The 21,422-nt window shown below is 41.8% G+C and overlaps 1 long non-coding RNA gene across 1 annotated transcript in view; it reads right to left on the reverse strand.

The window, feature by feature from the left end:
• Nucleotides 1-21,422, reverse strand: part of LOC138114587 (uncharacterized) — a 35,866-nt gene that overhangs the window by 5,873 nt on the left and 8,571 nt on the right. Inside the window, exons 4-6 of the long non-coding RNA XR_011152680.1 lie at nt 8,027-8,179; nt 2,255-2,347; nt 976-1,134 (exon numbers count right to left, since the gene is read on the reverse strand). This is a non-coding gene — a long non-coding RNA (uncharacterized lncRNA). The remainder of the gene's footprint in view (nt 1-975; nt 1,135-2,254; nt 2,348-8,026; nt 8,180-21,422) is intronic.

The following is a 21,422-nucleotide window of genomic DNA, read 5'->3' on the forward strand; positions in this document are numbered from 1 at the left end:
CTGTCTCAATGACCAGCTGTGGAAGACACTCATCTTAAGTATTTCCCAAGGTACCTAAAACTAGTTCTAGTTTAAAAATCAGATTCAGGCTTAGAAGGTCAGCAAGAAGTGAGCCCAGCAGCCCTAGAGCCATCAGTCCAGCCCCCTACTGTGGCACAGCATTCCTCAGCAGGAACCATTGAGAAGTCTATCATTTACACACTCACATCTACATCTCTAGGAACACGGATGCTTAAGACAATATAGACTCTGCAGTGTAACTTCCCAATCCACCATGTTGTGCTTGTCACTGGGTTGTTCTAGCCTTTGACCTGCACTGTTACAGTTCTTCCCAAGTAGCATCCTCTGTAGTCACTTCCATGCACATGCACTCACACATGCCTGCACCACACAGGCTGCTGACTCCTGCTCCTCCAGGCAGTCAGTGCTGTTCCAATTGCCCACTGGAAACCCAGCTTGGCCCAAAAACTAAAGAGATTGACAAAAACACATTTCACTGCTCTTCCTGCAAAACTCTTGAACTCGTGAAAGTTGAACACATGAAAGCAATCTGAGGTTAGCGTATAATACAAAAACCACATGAAAGAGATAATTTAGCCTTAGACACATGTTACCAGAAGCAGGTTGAAACTAATACAGGTTTTGCATTCAGGTCATAAAATCCAGCCCTTACATCACCTTGTGAGGTGTCACTACTTAATGTGCCTTGATGGGGGAACAGCTACACGTGCTTCAATGCTGATACAAGTTGAACACACAGAGCACCCTTCTCCTTCAGTCTCTTCACCCCCTCTTTGAAAGAGATACTCACACCTGAAGGAGAGACTCTGAATGGTGACAGACAATCCAGGAGGAATATGGGTCAAAACCATTTTCTGTTCCCATTACAAACCTACTGAAAGGCCAGACCAACAAGCTGAATCCAAGCACTACAGCAATCTTATAACGCTGTTTTTTATCATTGCCGTAACATACCTTAAAAACCTGGTGCCAGTGATCCAGCTTGAGCACTAGATGGGAGAGTAAGTGGTCCCCAGCACTGCCCACCAACTGTGGCACTGGAACAGAGGGATGAGGTCAGAGATCAGCCTCCAAGCAGCATTAAGGAGCCTTTGTTGGATCTCTGTTCTGATCCTGGAGGAAATCACACACAACCTAATGTTAGAAACATCTGGCCATGGTTGACTCCTGCAGGATTTAACCATGTTACCACTATTTTTACAGAACACAAAGCACTCATGCTCACTTTAGGCCAGAAAAAAACCAACAAATTCAACAAATTTCAAACAAGATGAAGTTCTGAAGACAGAGCTCTGTTGCACCTTTAAAAAGTGTGTTGGCAGAGGAACTGGATTTACTTTGAAAGTTAGTTTGGGATGAAAGAGCTACACAGCAAAATTCTAAATCCCTTTAGAGAACAGAATGAAATAAAAGCAGATATTTCATCTCTTAACACCTTGTCAGCAAAATTCTCCTTCTCGGGGAGGACTTTTTTCCTTTTGCAAAATTATTGTGCTAGTTTGCCAATGGAGCTTTTCTAAGAGCAACATAGCTGCTTTCTCACCCTGCCTCTCCCAACACTTCAACACTCCCTTCTGTAGCCCAAGCAGAAAATTCTTTCCCTTGGGGCCTGCAATGAAGCTCATACAAGTTATTGGGAGAAAACACTGCACTGATGTAAAACCCACTTCCCTCTTTCGTCTCTCCCCCCCCCTTTTAAGATCCTGACCTTGACTTTCAACTACTGTTCTAGCTGGAGCCTCAGAAATGGATATGATTTGAGATATTTCTACTGATGTACTTTACACCAAAATGAACCTATCGAGGGGCACTAAAACTATGAAGATCAATCAGCTCGGAGTTAGGTTGAAAAAAATTCCAGTGTGACCGATGGCCTGACTTGCTAATGATGTACTGGCAAACACAATTCAATTGATCTTGTGGGCTGCATTCAACTTAGGCTTTTAAAGAAAATTCTGGATAGAACTGTGAATATTAATCAAAAGACACTATCACTGAGAAAGGTTCTATAAACATTCTGGGCTAGCAGTAAAGACCACAGAAGAGGACAGTCTATGTCCTATTTTTAACTCTTTATTCACCAGCTACAAATAACTGGAAGAATAGCAAAGGTATCACACACTGACCTCAATTAAGACAGTGATTCACCCTTTGCTCTCTGCACACAAATGGAACAGCTTGGAGCTAGAAGGCTGACATGCAAAGAGAGTTTGGGTGAAGAGGTGATATTTACCATGCAGGGCATTTTTTGAGGGAGAATATAGGGTTTCTGATACACATTATCCCGGAGAACACACAGAGCCAATTCATCTGTTTTTCTGGAAACCTAGAGAAATACAAGTATGAAAGGTATTGAGTTTTCAAAGTATGGAAATCACAAGTTAATTTATCACTTTATCCTGACCCTTATAGAAACAGGGCTTTCATCAATCTAATTATACAATGTATTAATTTTATAAAAAATCAGACCTCACAACATCCAGAAAACTATTTTTTTTATTCCTCCTCACCTAAACTTCTTGTTCCAGGTGAAATGTCCTTCGAGAACAGCTCCAGAAAGAATGTTTGTCTTGTAAGAATCAACACTATTTCAGTGTTATTTTTGCTTTGAATAGATCTTCACAAAGTTAATTTCGACAGCAATCTTTTCTTGACTAAGGAGACCCAATATTGAAAGTATATTAAAAAAGGGGCAATTTCTTTCCAGTTTTATTATTAAGTTGTTCCAGAGGTTTCCAGCTGATCTAAACCAAAGCCACTTCTTTATAAAACAGAATATATTTTAAAAGATATTATTCATCATATTTCTACCATTGCTCCACAAAGGTATCAAATGTAACCATCCTACAACCTATCTTGAATGCCTATCAACTGCTGATAATATTTATATCACTTTACAGTCATGATACCAAATGCCTTCAGATGAAACAGGGAACTACATCTCTATCTACTACATTGATAAAGAGCTTTAAAGAGAAAAAAAGAACCAGAAAATGAACTCTTAGAGTTCCTGGGGGATGGGATTTCAAAAGCCCAGCATTGCATGAGCAATTGAATAACCACACCTGTTCTGATGCCCAAAAAAAGCCAAAGGCCCTGTGTAGGTGTCAGCATGGAGAGCCTGGTGCAGGACCACAACCAACTGTGGGTCCTTGTGCTGGGCTGTCTCCACAGTCTGGGTAGGGATAAAAAAAGGGAAGTTTGTCCAATCAAAGTGGGGAAAACTTAGAGTACAGAATCAACTTCAATCATAGCAGAGTCTGAGTGTTACAAAAGAACGTCTGGAGAAAGCTATATACAGACATGAAAGTAAGCAAAAAACCTCCCTTGAAATAAAATATTTCAGATCAAGGCTTCAGCAAAATTTCCTTGCTTCACATCATCCTGGTGACAATACTTTTCTGTAGGAGGAAGCAAAGTGGCCTCTATTTGGTAAACCCAGGGCTCAGAAATCAAAGCAGCCCAGTAGGGAAGTGGGGAAAACCACAGATCTGGTTTTATTTGGAGAGTTTTGAGTGGTTCTAGAGAAGCAGACCAGAAAGTACTATTTCTAAAATGTCAAGGACCCAAATTCAAGGCTCAGACATCCTCCAAACTTGAGGTTTGACCAAAGAATATTAGGATTCAATCCCAATTCAATGAACACTGAGATGTGCCATGCCCATTTCTGTTTTTAAGGGCTGGGGAAGATTTCAGGCAGACTTCTTTCTCATAGGGCATGTACAGTGTGGGCAGCAGAAAGGCAGAATTTCTTGCTGTGCCATTGCCAATGTGCCTTTTTTGCTGCCCAAGAGGAATTCTCTCCTCAGAGAGGAAGGCAGGGTAACAGCCAAGGCCACAGGGTACCACAGAGACTGACTGGTAGTCAAAACTGCAAGGTCAGGCTTTGTTACAGGGAACATCAGGGGTATGACCTGGCGCCAGAGAGATGGTTCTTCTCTTCCCTGCTCGCCCTTGTCCATTTCACAAATGTTGGTGGATCCTTCTGCCAGACCATGACTTCCGGGCTTTGAGGAAAGGAGCCTGACTCTAACTGTTCATTCAAAACCTCCTGCCCTGCCCCCTGCCAAAGGCTGTGTGCTGATATGGGAATTGTAAACACAGAGAAATGGTTTTAAAATGAACATTAGTCCCTCAGCTTTTCATATGGTCAAACAAAATCTCACGTACAAATTCTTCCACAAATTCGTGTTCTATCCAATCCTACAATGAAACTGAAGAATGGAGCTTAAGATCAGACAGCAGAATTAGTATCTTGAAGGATTTTGTGTCTCTAGATCACAACCAGTTTGGAGTGAGAATCCTGATCTGTAAGTTAACAGAGCCAGAGGGCAGCCATGGTCAGCTAGGTTTGACTTCTGAAAGGATGCCAGCAACAAGGCTGCTCTGAATGAATATCCTGCATGAACCTGAGTGTAACTGATGGGAAAAGCATCCAATCTCTACTGCAAATAATGGAATAAATCATAGTTCTGACTTTTGCTCCAAGAACGGTTTCCGCTGTTAAAGTTGAATATGCAGTATGAACTCATCTAACTTCTGACTATTAATTTTTATAATACTATTGCCCAAAGGAGCTTCTGTTTCTGAATTTGTCTTCCTTATATAGCATGCCTGAAAACCAGACTTCTCTTGACTTGTTGTTTGGTAAGCTAAGGAGATGGACTGCACTGTAAGGCGTTTGCCAATCCCCCAGTCATTTTTGTGGCTCCTCTCTGAAAGATCGCCAGGTTTTCAACATCCTTCTTTAATTGTGGGCACCACAGCTGGATGGAGCGTTCCCAAAGCAGTTGCACCAATGCCAAACACAGCAGTAAAGCAATCCCTGACTACAGAGACAGGGAATATCATGCAGGCATTAGAAAGGATCCAAAGATTGCTTTAGACCCTTTGGCCACAGCACTAGAGTGAGAGATGACACTCAGCCAATTATGCACTCAAGCCTTCAATCATTTTCCAGATTCCTGTTTCTCAGCCCAGTCTATTCCATCTGGTACATAGATCTCAGATTTTTAATTTCCTTTACCTGTAGGATCCTGAAAAGAAAAAAATATTTGCTATTTCCATTCTACCAAGGGATCCAAACCATGCTAATCTGGTCCTTGTATCACCTGCTAACACCAGCAGAGTGGAGTTCACCCCTTCTCACAGTCACTGCCACACCATTAAGCAATTCAGTACAACAAATGGATCCCACGAGGAACACAATTATTTGATGTATTTACACTTTAAACCTCTTTACAAATCCCACTTTCAAATTTGTAACTGAAACAGTTGTACTCCATCTGCTATTTCTTATTTGATACTGTAACATTTGAGTTTATGAAAGAATATGTATGGGAGCAAGTTTAAGGCATATAAGAGGTTCTCCCACCAACATTAGTGTAATAATCAACCAGAGGGACTTCTCTTTTTTTAATCCAACTGAAGCTGACCATAGTTAATTGCCAAAAAAACAGTAATAGATATCTCCATGTGATACACTGCTTTAGTATGTTATTCCTTATGTATTCCTTGCATATCCTTAAATTTCCTTGAATATTAAATTATTAATGATCATAGCAATCTACTTAAAATATTGATCTAAATTTAGATTTCTTTAGCCTCTGGAACTTCCTCAGTATTTCTTATCAGAAATCAAAATAAAGACCTAGGAAGTTCTTCAGCTTTGTACCTCTAGGATTTGGAGTTAGAAAAACCCAGTGAGATTTGCATATGTAACTTTAAAACCTGATTAATATTCTCCCGAGTACCAATGAAGTGAAAATTATTCCATTATCCAGAGAAAACATTCTGCTTCTGTTTATTCATAAGATACAAAACAGGGCCTCTTTGTGCCACTATTATCAGTTTTATCTCAACCAGTCAGCCAATTGATAGATTGGATGGACTAATCCTATGGATTATTTAGTTTAAACTCTATTATCTTATTTATTTATCTGATTTTCCAAGGGAGAGTGTCCTAATCAGACCTTCCTTGAGGCACTAGCACTGAACTCTAATTGGGCATTAGTGAGCAAAGTAGCAGAAGCAGTTTTCACTCTTATGAAAACAAGGAATCCAAGCATCCTAAAAGAGATCTGAGACACAGCATTTTTTCAGGCCACAAATCTGCTGTGAGTATTCCAATATTTTCTTACTCTCAGAAAAGCTTTAGGTTACTTCTGCCTCCCTGGGGGCAGCCCCACTCTGCACTGGTTTGGCTGCTGCCTCCCTGAAAACTTCAGATTCCCAGCAGTCAGCTGCCGAGGGAGACGCTGTTCCAGAATTAAGTTTGTGATTCTACTGAAGGTCATTTTCTCCCCATGTGCAGGCGAGCACAGCCCGACTGGTGCATTAGAATAAACAGATGATATCAGCACCAGCAACAAATTATCGTCCTAGGCTTTGTCATTTCTGGAGAGCAGCAGGTTGCAGCAAGTCAATTTACATTGAGGATGGAGAGGGAGGGAAGCAGAGGTTATACTGGCGTTAGCAAGCAATTCAGTACAAGGAAAAAGGAACAGTCAATTGGAGCTGGACAACTACACTGTGAAAGAAGCCATTATCTGTGCACCCATATTGCTCCTAGTGAGGTACACAGCAAACCAGAGGTGGGGTATGGAGGTTTCACACCTGAAGGAATTTGTGTTTTATGCTCAAGTGCAAAAAAAACCAGAGAGAGCACATAAATATGCATGTAAATGTTTTGGGACATATAACTGACCACATGAAAAGCAGTTCCTTGCACCAGGACTTGGGGCTATGCTGCAGCAGGAGGGAACAACCCACTCTTAGTTTGCTGTTTCCAGGAGAACATTTTTCTACGGCTGAGATTCCAGTCCCAAAACCAGAGTGGTGGCATAACCGCACTCAGGAATCCTTCCACTGCTTCTCTGCAAGAGTGGGAGAGCACATCTCCCTATATATTTTCAGATGTACAAATATTTTAGCCTGTAGCACTATGCATAAGTACCTGCCAATAAGTTGGCAGAACTGGCAGAAAGACACGGAAAAACTTTATAACAAAATGAGGAATGGTGCTCCACACTCCTAGAAGCCAACTTGGGGTCCCAGAGAAGATGACTTGCTCGATTTCTGTGACCCAGGCTGGTCTCTGCTATGTTCAGACAGAGCACACACACCTGGCTGTGCACAGAACTGCAAGATAAGCCCTGAAGTTTATGTAATTTCTCCAGATGACGTACCCATTAAAGGCAAGTCTTACACCTCTGTTTTTAGTCATGGCATCTCTACACCCATTTCACACCAGCCCAAAAAGTCTGCACTGCTTTTTCATAATATTTTCCTTAGTGTTTTAAGAAGAATTCGTATTTCTTATTGAGGCTAGGGAGCAATGAAACCATCTGGTGCAATCTTATTTGCAGAAGACAGCAGACACTCATTTCAAAACTAGTCTGGGCTTTATCATCACAGTGAAAGATGCTATTTCAGCATTCCTCTGCTGGGATGGAAAGACAAAGCTATCACACATCTCCATGCAGGTAACTCTTCCTACCTCTAGACTCAAGGGAATTGTACTTCCCTTCCCATATGTGCTGGCAAAAAATATTTATTCCAGCACCCTGTAGCTCCAGCCCTGACATTTTCTACTGCTGTCAAGAAAACATCTGCAGATATTGATGAGTTTTGATGTTTCATTCATATCAATCCACAGCTGCCTACACTATCTGATATTAGTTTTCATTTGCCCAACCAAAAAAGGAAACTAATCTTACCAGTCCTGAAAGACTTCAGTACAAATGTGAGGGGTAACTCACTCAAGAAAATCAGATATATAGAAATTCCTTTAGTTTTTCTATAAGAACACATTTATACTTTTTGTCTAGAGGAACACACAAAATTTAGACATCAGCAACCTTTGCAGGCTACATTAGAACTAGAGGCAAAAAATTTAAAACCCCCAGTAATGCAAAGCATTACAAATATTACTCTATGTTCCCTACATCATCCTTTAGATACTTATGGGTTTCCACCTGCTGTCCTGATCCCTCATTTCCCTTACCTGAGAGAGTGCAATGAAAATTCTACTGCCATTCTTTGTCTGATGTTCACTAAAGGTCTCCTAGGGGACATCTGTAGACCCAGGGTTTCAGTGGAGCAGGACCAATCTTTCCTTCAAATGATTCAAGGGACTTCTCATGCCTTCTCCTTTCCCCTATTAAATAATCAATTCAGAACAAAGAAATACATTCAATAACGTGACTCAAAACTAAGAGTTCTCAACAATTTCAAGTCAGTAGCATTTCAAATTATAGGTCAGCTATTCACACAGACCTGAAAGCAATCAGTATAAATCTAGATTATTTTAGGAAGTCTGATGTCTCCTTTTCAAACTACTGGGTGACTGTAGTACAAACAAAATCAGGCTGCTGATTCGCTGATTTAAGAGCTTGCAACATTAGAAATTAAAGAATCCAGTCTCCTGACTCATTTCCATGCCTTTGTACTGCTATCAAATCAGGGTGGGTGCAGCACTTCTAGCCCAATATTTACAATATCCTGCTATTCCTCTCTCAAGCCCTGTTGAGGTTTCTTGATTTTTCAATTCAGTGCAAAACAGGAACAGTACTTTTTCTCTCCTAATATCTGTTAATATTTTAGGCAAATTCAGTTGAAATGGCCTGTGATTAGCTTTCAAGGGGCAGATCCATATATTGTATTATAGGCAAATGACTACATTGCTCAACATTTTAAATGATGCTGAAAAAGAAATCTTAGCAGAGGGAGAAGTCCAAATATTCTCCCAAGGAAACTGGGCTAACACATTCAAAGCACAAAAGTTTCCATAGCCAAAACATTCACATCTGGATGCTTTTAACTTAGTCAGCATGGCCAGACACCCACTTGTATCTGGGTGTTGTGCAATTCCAGCATGAAATTCAAACTCATATCATGAATCCAGAAGAAGCAGCCTAACACTCTGCCCTCACACCCCTTCTTGTAAATCTTTGATCCTAGAGAACTTCTTCCAGCTCTAGGGTTTGGAATAACTTGTTTTCAGACCAAAGCTGTCTTCTCCAAACCAAGTCCTGTATCCTGGCTGAGTTAGCTGGAGTTAAATCAGCATAAAACTAAAATAGCACAATGGAAAGTCAGGCTTACTATTAAATCATGCTCTATTTTTATCTGGCAAAGCACTTAAGCATGTGGTTGAGATGCACAGAACTTAAGCACATGCTCAAAGTTAGTCCTCTGTTTACATGCATTGTTAACTCAGGGCTTATAAATCAACTGATTTCATGCATCTGGCTGAAATATTGTGATTTTTAAAAGAAAACACACACTGCTGATCTCCAAATATAAAAAGAGATGCATAGGGTCAGGATGCAGAAGCTTGTACATCAAGCAGGAAAAGCTGAGTATTGGCAGTTGGGCTAAAAGCTCACACAAACCTACACAAAGGAAAAGGAATATTTCCAAGTGAACTATGGGACAACACAAAGCAGGAAACAAATTTTGGAGTTAAGGAGATTCAACCTTAGTAGAATAGGGATACAAGCATGGTGGTGCAGGTAAAGCCAAGCTTTATCTAGCCCAGCAGTCTACCAGCAACTCTGTCCAAAAGCAGATACTTAACAAACACACAACACAGGCCATGCACAGAATGGCCACAGTCCTCCAGCTTCTGGCCATTGGCAATTTAGGGACTGGAAGCAATCTCCAAGCCCACACAGGCCCTTGTGTTTAGAAGTCTCTGGTGAATGGATCGTACAGAATTTTGACTTATCCTCTCTTAAATTTATTTCGTTTTGCTATTTCCAGTATCTGTCATCACTTCCACAATAAAATAATTTTAAAATACACCTTTTATTCAATGCCACTATTGATCTAGTTTCTTTAGCACCCTTAGCTCTTATGTTTCAAGAACAAAGGAATGGTCAGTTCCCATTCATCTCTTTCATATCACTCACGATTTTATGATCCTCTGTCAAATGCTGCTTCCGTTTTCAAGGCTGAAAAGCATTACTTTATTTAGACTTCTCCATTAAAAAAAAAAGAGAGATTTCATACTTCTAGCTACTCTTACTGCTCCTTTCTATACTTTCTACTCCTAATACATCTTTTCTGAAGTTGAGTGAACAGTCCTGCATGTAGCAACCAAGAATGCAGGAACACTACAGGAAGATGCAGATCTCTGTCTCTCTCCTCTATATACTGCAGTGGCATAAGTTTTTTATTTTGCTGTCAATTATTAAAAAAACTCCAAAAATCTCTTTGACATTTATAGGACTTCTAGTACTTGTCTTACATTTCAGGAAAATGAGCAACCATGACTTTATTAATCAATTTCCTGAGTACAGAAACCACAGAGGCATGAATGGTCAGGATTATTTTCCCCTGTGTTATTTATGTATATTAACATTGACTTTTGTCTACCATTCTATTGCCCAGTCTCTCAAGATCCTTGAGAAAAGGACCAAAAAAGTTTAGTTTTCACTGTGATAGTGATTTTTTGGCATGAATGACTTCCTTGCCCTCCCTACTAATTCTTTTTTCCAGATAGGGCTGTTGAAGAACATAGTTTCCCCTGCCCCAGAAACTCTACAAGAACTGCCCTCCCCTCCTCACCCCGAAAGGATCACTAAAAGGAACATGAACATTTTCTAGTGTGAAAATTGGCTAGTTACAGCTATCTTTTTCTTCATACCTTGCTGAGACCTTTTCAAAATCCATTCAAGACCGCAAGCACACTATATTAAGTGTCACATGCCTTTCCAGATGCTTATTCACTCCTTTGAAGATCTCCAGGGTTTGCAGTGCATGCCTTTAGTTTACAAGGGTCGTGTTAGCACACCCGCACTATATCGTATTTACGTATGCTGCCACTAAATCTGTTGTAATTTCCTTTCCATTTTTCCTGGTAGAGAAGCCAGACTTGAGGCACCTGCAGTTTTTTTCATCCCTGCTGGAACACTTTTTAGGATTGGTGTTGCATTAGTTACCTCTGCTGGGATTGAGGCTGACTGAACCCAGAAGTTTCACCCCAGAGCAATTTAGAACATTTAAGTGAATATTGTTTGTCCTGGTGATTCACTATTGTTCATTTCATTCATGTCTGTTTTAAAAGCTCTTCTGCCAACAATTCAATTAGATACCATTTGCTGGGCTCAGACCTTGAAGGACGTTCCTGTTGGCTGTGCAGGCAGTGCCTCTGCTGTCAGTGGGTTTTCTGACCTCTTTTCACACCTTGAGCATTTGCTGAACCTACCAGACTGTCAGTTCCTGTCATATTTGAAGGAAATTTGTTACAATTTCCATGGGTTTTGTGAGTCACTCCTCAAACTATTTTAGTTTGTGTTGCAATGAGTTTGCATTTATCTTGTAAGAAATTACATTCCTCTCTGATTTCTTTGTTTAGGTGTGATTTCCACTTTTTAAAGGACACCATTTTATTGTCCCCTTCCTCCATTGTTTAACTGTAGCAACTTTTTGGGGGGTTAGGTGAATTTTGGGAACAGGTATGTTTTCTCCACTATACAGGCACAGTACTTACACTCTTAGTTATTTTTCTACTCATTAATGCTATTAAAATAAATTAAATTTCTTAATATTACAATGTTTTTGAAATAAAAACTGTCATGGTCTTTGGGTTTTTCCTAGTGTTGCTATTCCTACTAAAGTAATTTAACTGACCATGAATTGGTCAGTACTGTGAAGCCATTCTTCAGTGCAACAGCTATAATTTAAACAAGGTCTTAGCCAAAAGTTAATTATGTCTTTTATTGGTCTGTTTAGAAATATAAATTAAAATTTGCCCTTTGTATCCTAAGTAGGATAAATCTTCTCCAGTCTATTTTCTTGCATACTCTCCATTGCCTCTCATCTTTTTAAAGTATTTCGTAGATATTTTCACTGCCACAGTCAGCTGTTTAAAAGGATAAGTTTATTATAATGTTTTTCTTGATCTGGCATGGCAACATCCAATCCATAGAGAGTGGGTGGCAAATGATGATACTGATAATTGATTTATCTTATTGGACTCTGATTTCCAACCAACTGTGAGTCACTCCTCCAACGGCAAAACCTATTCCTGTTATTTCCACATCATGAGTGTCCTGGTAGTGCAGTGTTAGTACTGATCAGCTGCATTCAGTAAGATTTCTGGGAGGCCACAACAGTGCAATTCACCCATCCTCACCTTATGTGCATTTAATATTTCTAGGAAAGCAGAGATACTTTTGGTCTTGGTCTGCGAGTGCCTCATTTAACTGGGGATTTGCTTAGACTCTTGGATTATCTGAACATTACTGGTGTCTATTCTGTCCTGCCATGAAGGCACAGAAGAAAATTTGCCATCAGGAGTGTTCTTCTCCAGGATCTCATCTCAAATAATTTTGAGGACTCTCCCAGTGTTTGTTTTCATTCCCAGTACCTCCAACCTGGCTGTCCCCATTTCAGAAGACATCATCCCTCCCATCCATTTTTGAGCATCTCTCCTGTTTCTAAGATGTCTCTCCTCTTTCTTCCCACACTACTTGATAGACACACAATGGGGGTCTCTCATTGTCTGGGACAAGTATTTCTTTAATGCTGTAATGGAGGTCCTGTTCTTTACTATTGTCCCCTATCAAAATGTTATGTTTTGCCTCCTGGACCTCTCCCTTGTGTTTCTTGCTCACACAACCATGACCAGACATGGTGCACAAGGAAGGTCACCAGCTCCTCTCCAGTACCCCCTCAAAGGCTGCCCAGACACCACAAGATACAATGCCTCCAGAGCACAGGCAAACCACTACATGCTCCCTTCCTGGCCTCATATTCCCAGTTACCCATCCCACACAGCACCACAGCCTGCCTCTTCCTCCTCAGAGGGACTGTGGTTCTTCCAGCATGTCTGGCTCAAGTGGATACACAAAGTTGCCTTCTGGCAAAAGAGAGAGGGGTCACATGGACAGTATCTTTTGCACACATGTTTACTCATTCAGTCTGAAACACGGTTTTATGATTTGCCTCATTGTCTCCTAACTAAAGCACCAACAGCAAGTCAAGCCAATTCTCCCAATCAAATCTCTTCTAAATGTTCAATGTACATTCAGCACCCAGAAAACAAAGTTTCTTTTACCACACACCTAAAACTAGCACAAAAACAGGCAAGCATGTCTTTTCCAGAGAGAAATCTTGGTGCTAATACTTCCTATCACCACAGCCTTCACTTTCCTGTGCCTAGGGAAGTTTTCTTCTATTTAGAAGACAACCTTCTGGGGAACACAACTGTGGTGTTTGCAATATTTTTATTTTCTAAAGACTGACCCTGTGTTTAATTTGCAGAAATCACATGGTACAGAACAGATCAGGGATTTTGGCACAGAGGCAGGAGGTACCTTCAACCCTTGGTCAATTAAACATGAAATGTAAAACCTGGCAGGTATTGCATTTAATCCTCTTTGCACCCCTTAGCCCCCTGCCAAGGATCAAAAGTACTTCTCTTCTTAAAAAGAATAAAAGATTTCAGAACACATCATCAACCCCTCCCTTCAGCCCTCAATACTGACAGTGTTATCTCTATACACAAAGCTTCTCCCCCTTTCTCCAGCTTGGCAACAAAACCCAAGCTCAATGAATATTTTATATGTGTGTGGTTAATGGAGCATTCTGGCTCCAGTCCATTAGGAACCTTACACAACGGTGTATTAACTGCTTCTCAATGTAACATTTTGAGTCTGTCCAAAGGGGATGTGTGTTTGCCAGTTGAGCCAACACACTATTATTGTCCTGTCAGCCTAGTTCCTGTCTTTGGTTGAAGAGCAGGGTCCACTGCCACAGCAATTTGCCACCATTGTGCTCCCAGCAGCAACCCAAGAAGATTAGCTCGGCTCCAAGCTCTATGTTCCCTTTTGTATTTTAAGGTCTGTATCTCATGTGGGGTGGGGAATGCCTGCAGTCTTTCCCCTTCAAAGATATACACAGGAATAAGCAATCACATCACAGATTAACATAAGGGTGAATATAAAGCAGTTGAGATCTTTAGTTGTAATGGAAACCAGGTCCCCATATTTTTTCATTAGCTCTGAAACTGGTAGCCTTAAAATCTACCTGACTGATTGAAGACAAATGATAGCAGAATGACAACATTTGACAAAGTACTTATTACCTCCTCACTTTAAAAACCTCCTTTGTTCCTCTGGGCCACCACAGGCAGAACACCATCTCCATCAAAACCAAAATCAGCACAAAGATATATCAACAGTCAGTTGGGCACAGGTCACTCCCCTTAAAGCCAGGGACAGGGTAATTCCACCCTGCACACAGACAATATCCATGGTAAATGGTAAAAAGAAGCAGGTCTGGATTTCTCAGATGAAGAGCCCTGTGAGAGTTAGGGGTCCAGATCTGAATGTTCCCCTACACCTCCCAGACAGCTTGTGGAGTGCATGGGAGCTTCCAAAGAGTGAATCATCCCAACCTAAGGCAGATATCTAGAGTGGGTAAGGTGAATGGCATGGGCTGTTTATCACTCCTCACTGAGCAAAGAGGGAGTCTAGATGACAATCTTAAACTTTATGTCTAAGTTTTAGATAACCAAAATCAGGTGAGACGATTCCCAGCCCCAAGGTTTGCAGACTCATTACCAGGTGAGCCACAGACCCTGACAGACTTAGGGCAGAAAACAACAAGATAAAGAAAAGTGCTGATGTGGAAAGACTGATCTCATTCCTTCCTGCCTGAAAGCAGAAAGAGATGATGGTTCAGAAGGCAAAGCCCATCCCTTGCTCTCACACTGTTGCTGAAACACAGCAGAAGAAAGGGACCACCATTGCTGGACTTGCCAGGGCACTGTTGTGCTTTCTACATCTGTATGAGGCAGTCACCAGCCACAAGGGGTTTGGGTATTGCAGGCCAGTAAGCAAGGCCCAGAGGAGGTAGGGAGGGACAACTGGCCAAAAAATACGTGAGGTGAAGGCTTTAAATAGGTAGGGATCACCTCTAGAAAGATGGTTCCTCCTCAGCCAGCAGTGTCTGCACACCCATGACTTACCCAAAATGGGCAGTAGTGGAAGGGTCTGGAGCTGAAGGATGTGGGGAAATGTCTCAAAGACACACAATTAAGGGAAGCTCCATGCAAACTTTGAAGTAATTTCCCATTGCAAGGATTTGGAAGAAAAAGCAGTAGTTTCCCCGAATGCACTGACAGGATCACCACGTCTCATGTCACTCTTGAGAAAGGACAGGCACAGCACAAATGCAATCAAAAGCCATAAATCTGACTGACCTGAAGCTGAGCTGCTCTGAATACAGCTCTGAAGTCAGGTTGTTTCTCTGTCCCAGAGGCACAGGCAGCAAATCAGTCATCCCACCAGTAGATAATCCAGTTACCAGCCCTCCCTCTTCTCCCTCCCAGATCCCTCAGCTCCCCCCAGCCCCTTAGCGCTATCATCAATGGAAAGTTTTAGAGAATTAGCTGAAAACAACCAAAGCACCTAATTGACTGAAGAAGGGAAATGGCAACTTCCATCATCTCAAAAAGCTGCACCTTTCTCCTACTCATCTCAAAGCAGAATAAAGGAATTAAAAACACAGCCTGGGGCAGCCAGCAGAGATTTACAAGAAGCAGACATTAGTTCTAACTCTAAAAGCTGGGTGTGTGCATGAGCCAGGAGGAGAAAACAGAGAAAGGGAGCAGAAACATACAGTCTTTGCCTTTAAAGAGGAGGAAGGAGAAAGAAAAAAAAAAAGAAAAAAAAATCAACAACATTTAAGCCCTTCCTAATGAAACAAAGATCATCCTGGCAACATGAAATGCTACCCTACATTGTTTATTTATCGACACAAAGAAAGAAGCAAGTTGGCACCTCAGAGGGTATTAAATCCTGTTTTTTTGCTGACTGAATGACCTCAGCTGAAATATTTTCCATGACAAGAGCCCAGAAGACGCTGGCACAGTGTCAGACAATAAGATTTTCAGAGTGTATTTACATTCTATCCATGGCCCCAGGCTGTTCCAAACCCATAGGCAGGTGCTGCCTTTATCTGTTCTTTGCTCACCTGGCTCCCTAGCAAAATGTTCTGAGACCTGTGGCTCAGCTGCCTTAACTGTTTGCTGCCTGGTGCTCAGAAAGCTTCAGAGACATCTGAAATCCTGGCAAACAGAGATGGAGACACTGTTTGCCCCTCAAAGCTGACCACTGAGTGGTGTGTAAGGCACTCTTGCCAAAAAGTAGAGGGAAAACAATGGTGATGCAATGGTAAGAGACAGCTAAAAAACAGATTAATTCATGCTGAGAAAAGTGATGCTTTTTAAAAAAGGAAGGGAGAAGGTGGTTCTTTCAAGGATGCACTGCATTTTCCATGACTTGGGATCTTTAAACTAGGTCTGGATAGTTCTCTAACAAGCAACAGTCAAGATCCTGAAGAAAACCAGAGGAAGAGGGTCACAATTTTACAGCTTCAAGCCTTGAAGTCTGTGCAGGACAATATTCCACTGTCAAGCAGAATCCCACATCCGTAAAGCAGTGGACAAAGGGAGGGAGGCAGGCTAAGCCACAAAGAACCACAGTGTTCTGCCTTTCATCTCGTGGCACAAGCTCCCTACATCGCAGGCTTCCAGCTCCATTCTCCCCTAGACCAGCTCCTGACCTGGTCTTCAGCAAAACAATCTGTTCCATCCCTGCGGTGGAACCAGCCTCCTCTTTGCTCGGTTTAATTTGGCTTCTCGTGCACAGCTCCTCTCTCTTGAGTAATGAGCCTCCGGGAGATGCTGTGAGAGGCTACGCCCTTCATACCGCCCAACCAGGAAGAATGATAATTGCACTTCTAACAGCACCATGTACAAGGCAGCCACCAAGGCAGAGGAAGCATGAATTAAAGCAGGATGAAAAGGAGGGGCTTTACCCTCTACCTAATAAGGTATTATTCATGCTTTTGGAAAGCTTCCTTGCAGAGAGATAAAACCAGACATAATGGGTATTCATAAGCAACTGCCTCTGGAAAAGGAAAGGCCTGTTTGCCATTTCACCCCCATTGTCAAGCTGGACTCACCTTCTATCTTCCCAGCCTTCAGCTCCCCCTCCCTTTCCTACCTTCTTGCCATGTGTCCTTGTTTAACCTGTTTTGTACCCAAGTCAGCTCCCCCTTGCCCTCGTGCATGACTCAAACACATCTTCCCACCAGTTCCTCCAGTCCCATCACCTTCACCCAGTCAAGGAAAATTTATATTTTCCTTTCTTTTTCCCCTTTCTCTCATTCCTGTCCTCCCCACAAAGTTCTTCAACTCAAATTCACTCCAGGCCCCCTGTGTGCAAATCATTTCCCTTTCCATACTCCTCCTCCAGCCCACACCCATCACGTCACCCCACATCTGAAAGGATGCAGACATCTAGTAACTGTGCTTGTAGCTGTATTTCTGTATTTGTCTGGCCTCACTTTTCACCCAGGAAACAAAAATGTGACCTTACCCTCCAACAAATTTACCATAATAAACTTCCACTCATGAGCCCAAAACAACGGTGAGTTTTAAACATCTTTACAAAGTAAATTATCCAGTGCTCACTTATATAACCTATCACTGTCCTTTTCAATCCTTATCACAGTGCATGAGCACCTTGCAGCCTTTGCCATTTCTGAAGCTGTTCTATGCAGCAGGACTATGTTCTATGGGCAGGACTTGCCACATTGGGAAGTGCAGCTCCAGGCACAAAACCAACCAAACAAAAAGCAAACCCTGATTAAACTTCACAAGGACTTTGGGTGCATGGCAAATGGACTCCTAGAGGAACTTTCTAAGAATCCTGATAAAGGTAAACATAGCAATCTCACCAAAGTCACAGCAATTTGGATATCCAATGAGCTAAGGCCCTTTGAAAGCTCTGTAGGCATCTTCAGGTACTAAAATGCCGTTGGAAACAAGACATGGAAACTGCAGCTAGTTATTAAACGTTTAACCAGGTCTGTGGACAGCTCTTTGGTGCCTATCCTGGGATAAGATCAATATGCACACACACACTAAGACCACCACACAAGTAGATGTAGAGAGAACTTTTTAAAGCTGTCCCTTCCCTGGCTCTGCCCTCACAACCATCATTACAGACTTGTTTAAGAAACAAACCACAACAAACAAACAGACAAACAAAAAAATCCCCCAAGAACCAATCAATCAATCTGCAGACCTCCTGGGATGAAATAAATAAGCAATGAAGAGCTCCTCTCAGCTGGAACAGCAAGGATAAAAATGAAAGAAAACAGAAGACTAACCAGGTATCTGCCACCTTCCATTCTCAGCAGGAGCTCTGAGTGATGCTTGCACTCAATGTTGCTGCACTGTCCAACCCAAGGACATCTTTTAAACAATGTCTCACTGATAATCCTGTAAGGATTTTCAGCTCTGTCCTGCACAGCATTTTAATTACTCACACTGTTTCATCAGCTCAATCATTTACAGAAGGTATTTTCATCCCACTAACTGTCAGTTTCCCAGAGGACTCAGTACAGTATTTCATGTCCTCGGTGCTATTAAATGCATTAGGAAAGCATCCAGACTCCAGAAGTCAAATTTTTTTGTGCATATGTTTTAGGAGAGGAAGAGGGCAAATCAGGTAAAGGAAAACTTTTAGGCATTAAACAAAAAAGAAATTTCAACTGTCAACTTCCAATGGAAAAAAAAAATAAAATCCAACAGACAATATTTCAAATAATGTTACAAAAGACTCATTGAAGTCAGCAGCAGGCCTGGAACCTGAAATCTCTAATGCTAATAGCATGCAGGTATACCCCTGCACTGGGAAAAGCAATTTCATTAGTTAGTAGGTAAAGGTTATATCTGTATCTCTAATGGCACCCAGCCTAGGGAGCAATTCCCAGCCGCCCAGGACAGGTAATACAGAACATCTCCTGCTGACACCACCCAGGGCCAGCTTGGCTCTGGAGCAGAATAGCCGTGCCCACAATATGTGGCACTTGGCCTTGTGGCCATAAGACACAATAGTTGCTTGTGTGTGTGCTTGAAGTCAACACGCCTAAAATAATTTGGGAGTTTTGTGGCAGCTCATGAAGGCGATGATTTTCCTGCCTGGCACTGAAGGGCTGTGCTGCAAGGCCTGCAGGAGGAGGGTGGTGGCAGGGTACAGCCAAGGGCACAAGGTCTAGGATAGCACAGAAGGGCTGCAAGGAGCACATGGAAGCCAAACACCAGTGTCGTGCTGCCCTATGGGAACAGTCCTGCGAGCCGTTTTTTGGTGGAGTCTGGCTGGTTCACCCCAATGCCAGACACAGAAATGGGCTGGGAGGCTGAGATTTCTGGCATGGGTGAGTGACACTTTATTGTGCCATAAATCGAGTCTCTCCTGATGGGAGAGGATTTGCTGAGAGTCCCTGCAAGGCGCTTAAAAGGTAAAGCGAGACGTCTTCTGTAGTTTCAATGCTTCTAGATAGTTGTTTATTAAGTCTTATCAGAGAAACTGAGCTACTAGTGTGACCCAGGTACATCATGGAAAGAGGAAAAGCAGGAGTGAGAGCAATTATCAAGATTTACACAGCCTTTTAAAGATGTTTTAACCAGTAGTTACTAAAAATGTACATTATTTTTACTTTCTTACCAATTATTCAGTAACACTACTAGGAACTGCGGAATTTTCTATCCAATCAATCTAAACTACTTTTACTGCAAAATATGGAGTAGTAGAAGAAGAAGAAGGTTTAGAGAACAACAACAATCCTCCATTTTGGTATTTTTTACTCTTATCTATATACTATAAAGAGAAGCCTAAAACCTCTAAAATTTTCACCCTGTGACAATCTTACATAGAAGTCTATCATCTAATTCACACCACTGTATTTTCTAGCTGTTGTCTGACTGTTGGCAATTTTTTCCAAGGTTTAAAGCTATACCAGTGGTGTCCAGGGGGGTAAAAACCCTTAAGAACAGGCAGAGAAATATTCTCGGCACTCTGGGTTCCTACAGGTGAGCCATGACATTTACTGCAGGCTGTCACCTTAACAGGCAAACCATGAGAATCAGAGACCCACAGCTTCCAAATGCAGTAACTAGAGCCGTGTATTTTTAAGGAAGGAAAGAATGGAGGTTTCCAAGTGTATCTGTATAGCATATCTGAAAGGTAATAATTCCACAGTACTGCATTCCCTGGAGTGGTGGTAACGTCAGCTCTTCCCTTCATGCCAAGGAAATTTAGACACAGCCCAAGGAGAAAACTGCAATTCTGGTGGAAAAAGGGCTGATATCTGCCAAGTCCCTGGAGCCTACCACATTGGGAGGGGTATGGAGATACAGCAAGTGGGGGATCTATAGCCCAAAGGAGAATCCCTTTTTCCGGCCCCTTCCTATTGGGTACAAAGTGCTGTAAAGTGAAGATAACATTCAGCCTTGTGTTTCATGATGCTGCAATGGTGGAAAAGGCTCACAAGTGCTGTCCCACAGATGAAGGCACACGCATATGAGCTGGGTAGAAGTAACCCTCAGTGTAGATGCTCTTAGTTATGTGAAAAGCAGGTTTGGCACCGTGGCTCATAATGGGGACTGTGAGCTGATCAGCAATAAATTATTGGATTGCTGTACCTCAGCTGTGACCTCAAGTCTTCAGGAAAAGAAGTCTCCACAATTGTGATCTCTGGGCTATTGTGGTATGTAGATCCCAGGAGACAAGTCTGGCTTACTCTGGCTCTTAGCAAACAAGAATCTGCATCACAAAACCCAATATCACAGTTGGCATTAACCACTGAGCATCTTACTAGTTATCTCTGCAGGCATACCCAGGTGAAATGGCCCAGTAAAGCCAGAAGACCCCTACCTGCATAAGAAATATCCATGCTGATGAGAATTAGCTGCTCATGACATGAGAACATGCAGCAGCTCTTCCAGTGCTGAAGAAGAGACATCCTCCAGCAGCTCCTTTTGTTGCTCCTTGTAAGTGTTTTTCGATGTTAATTAAAGGTGATGGGTCTTAGCACTAGGTGGGAATAAAACTCAATGGAGTTCCACTAAGCAGAAATTACAATAAGGACAACACAATCCATTGGGAATTTCTTTTGACTTCAGGTGTGTTTCCACACAAAAAGGTGACATGGATTGCAAGGAGAGGACCACTCAAACCAATTACATCAAATACTGTCCTGTCCTGACAGGAATTGTATCCTGAGAGAATTCACTTTCACTACCCACAATCCTGCACCCTGGAACTCTCACCTGGCACATCTGACTGAAGTGGACCTAGGAATATTCTAAAAATGGAGCTTTTACATCCCCCGCAGGGGTACAAAGCACAGTGCAAACGGTGTGACTCAGATACTGCCTGGAACATGTAATGAGGATATTAAACTAGATCGTTTTATAGGTTACCTTATTTTTAATTGGAAAAAAAAAAAAAAGAAAACACAGAAGCCAACCAACCTACATATTTGGCCTTCAGATGAATTTTTTTGTTTTATGTGACAGCTTTTTCCTCTACTTA

The sequence above is a fragment of the Aphelocoma coerulescens genome, chromosome 9 (assembly GCF_041296385.1).
Source record: "Aphelocoma coerulescens isolate FSJ_1873_10779 chromosome 9, UR_Acoe_1.0, whole genome shotgun sequence".
Lineage (NCBI taxonomy): Eukaryota > Metazoa > Chordata > Aves > Passeriformes > Corvidae > Aphelocoma > Aphelocoma coerulescens.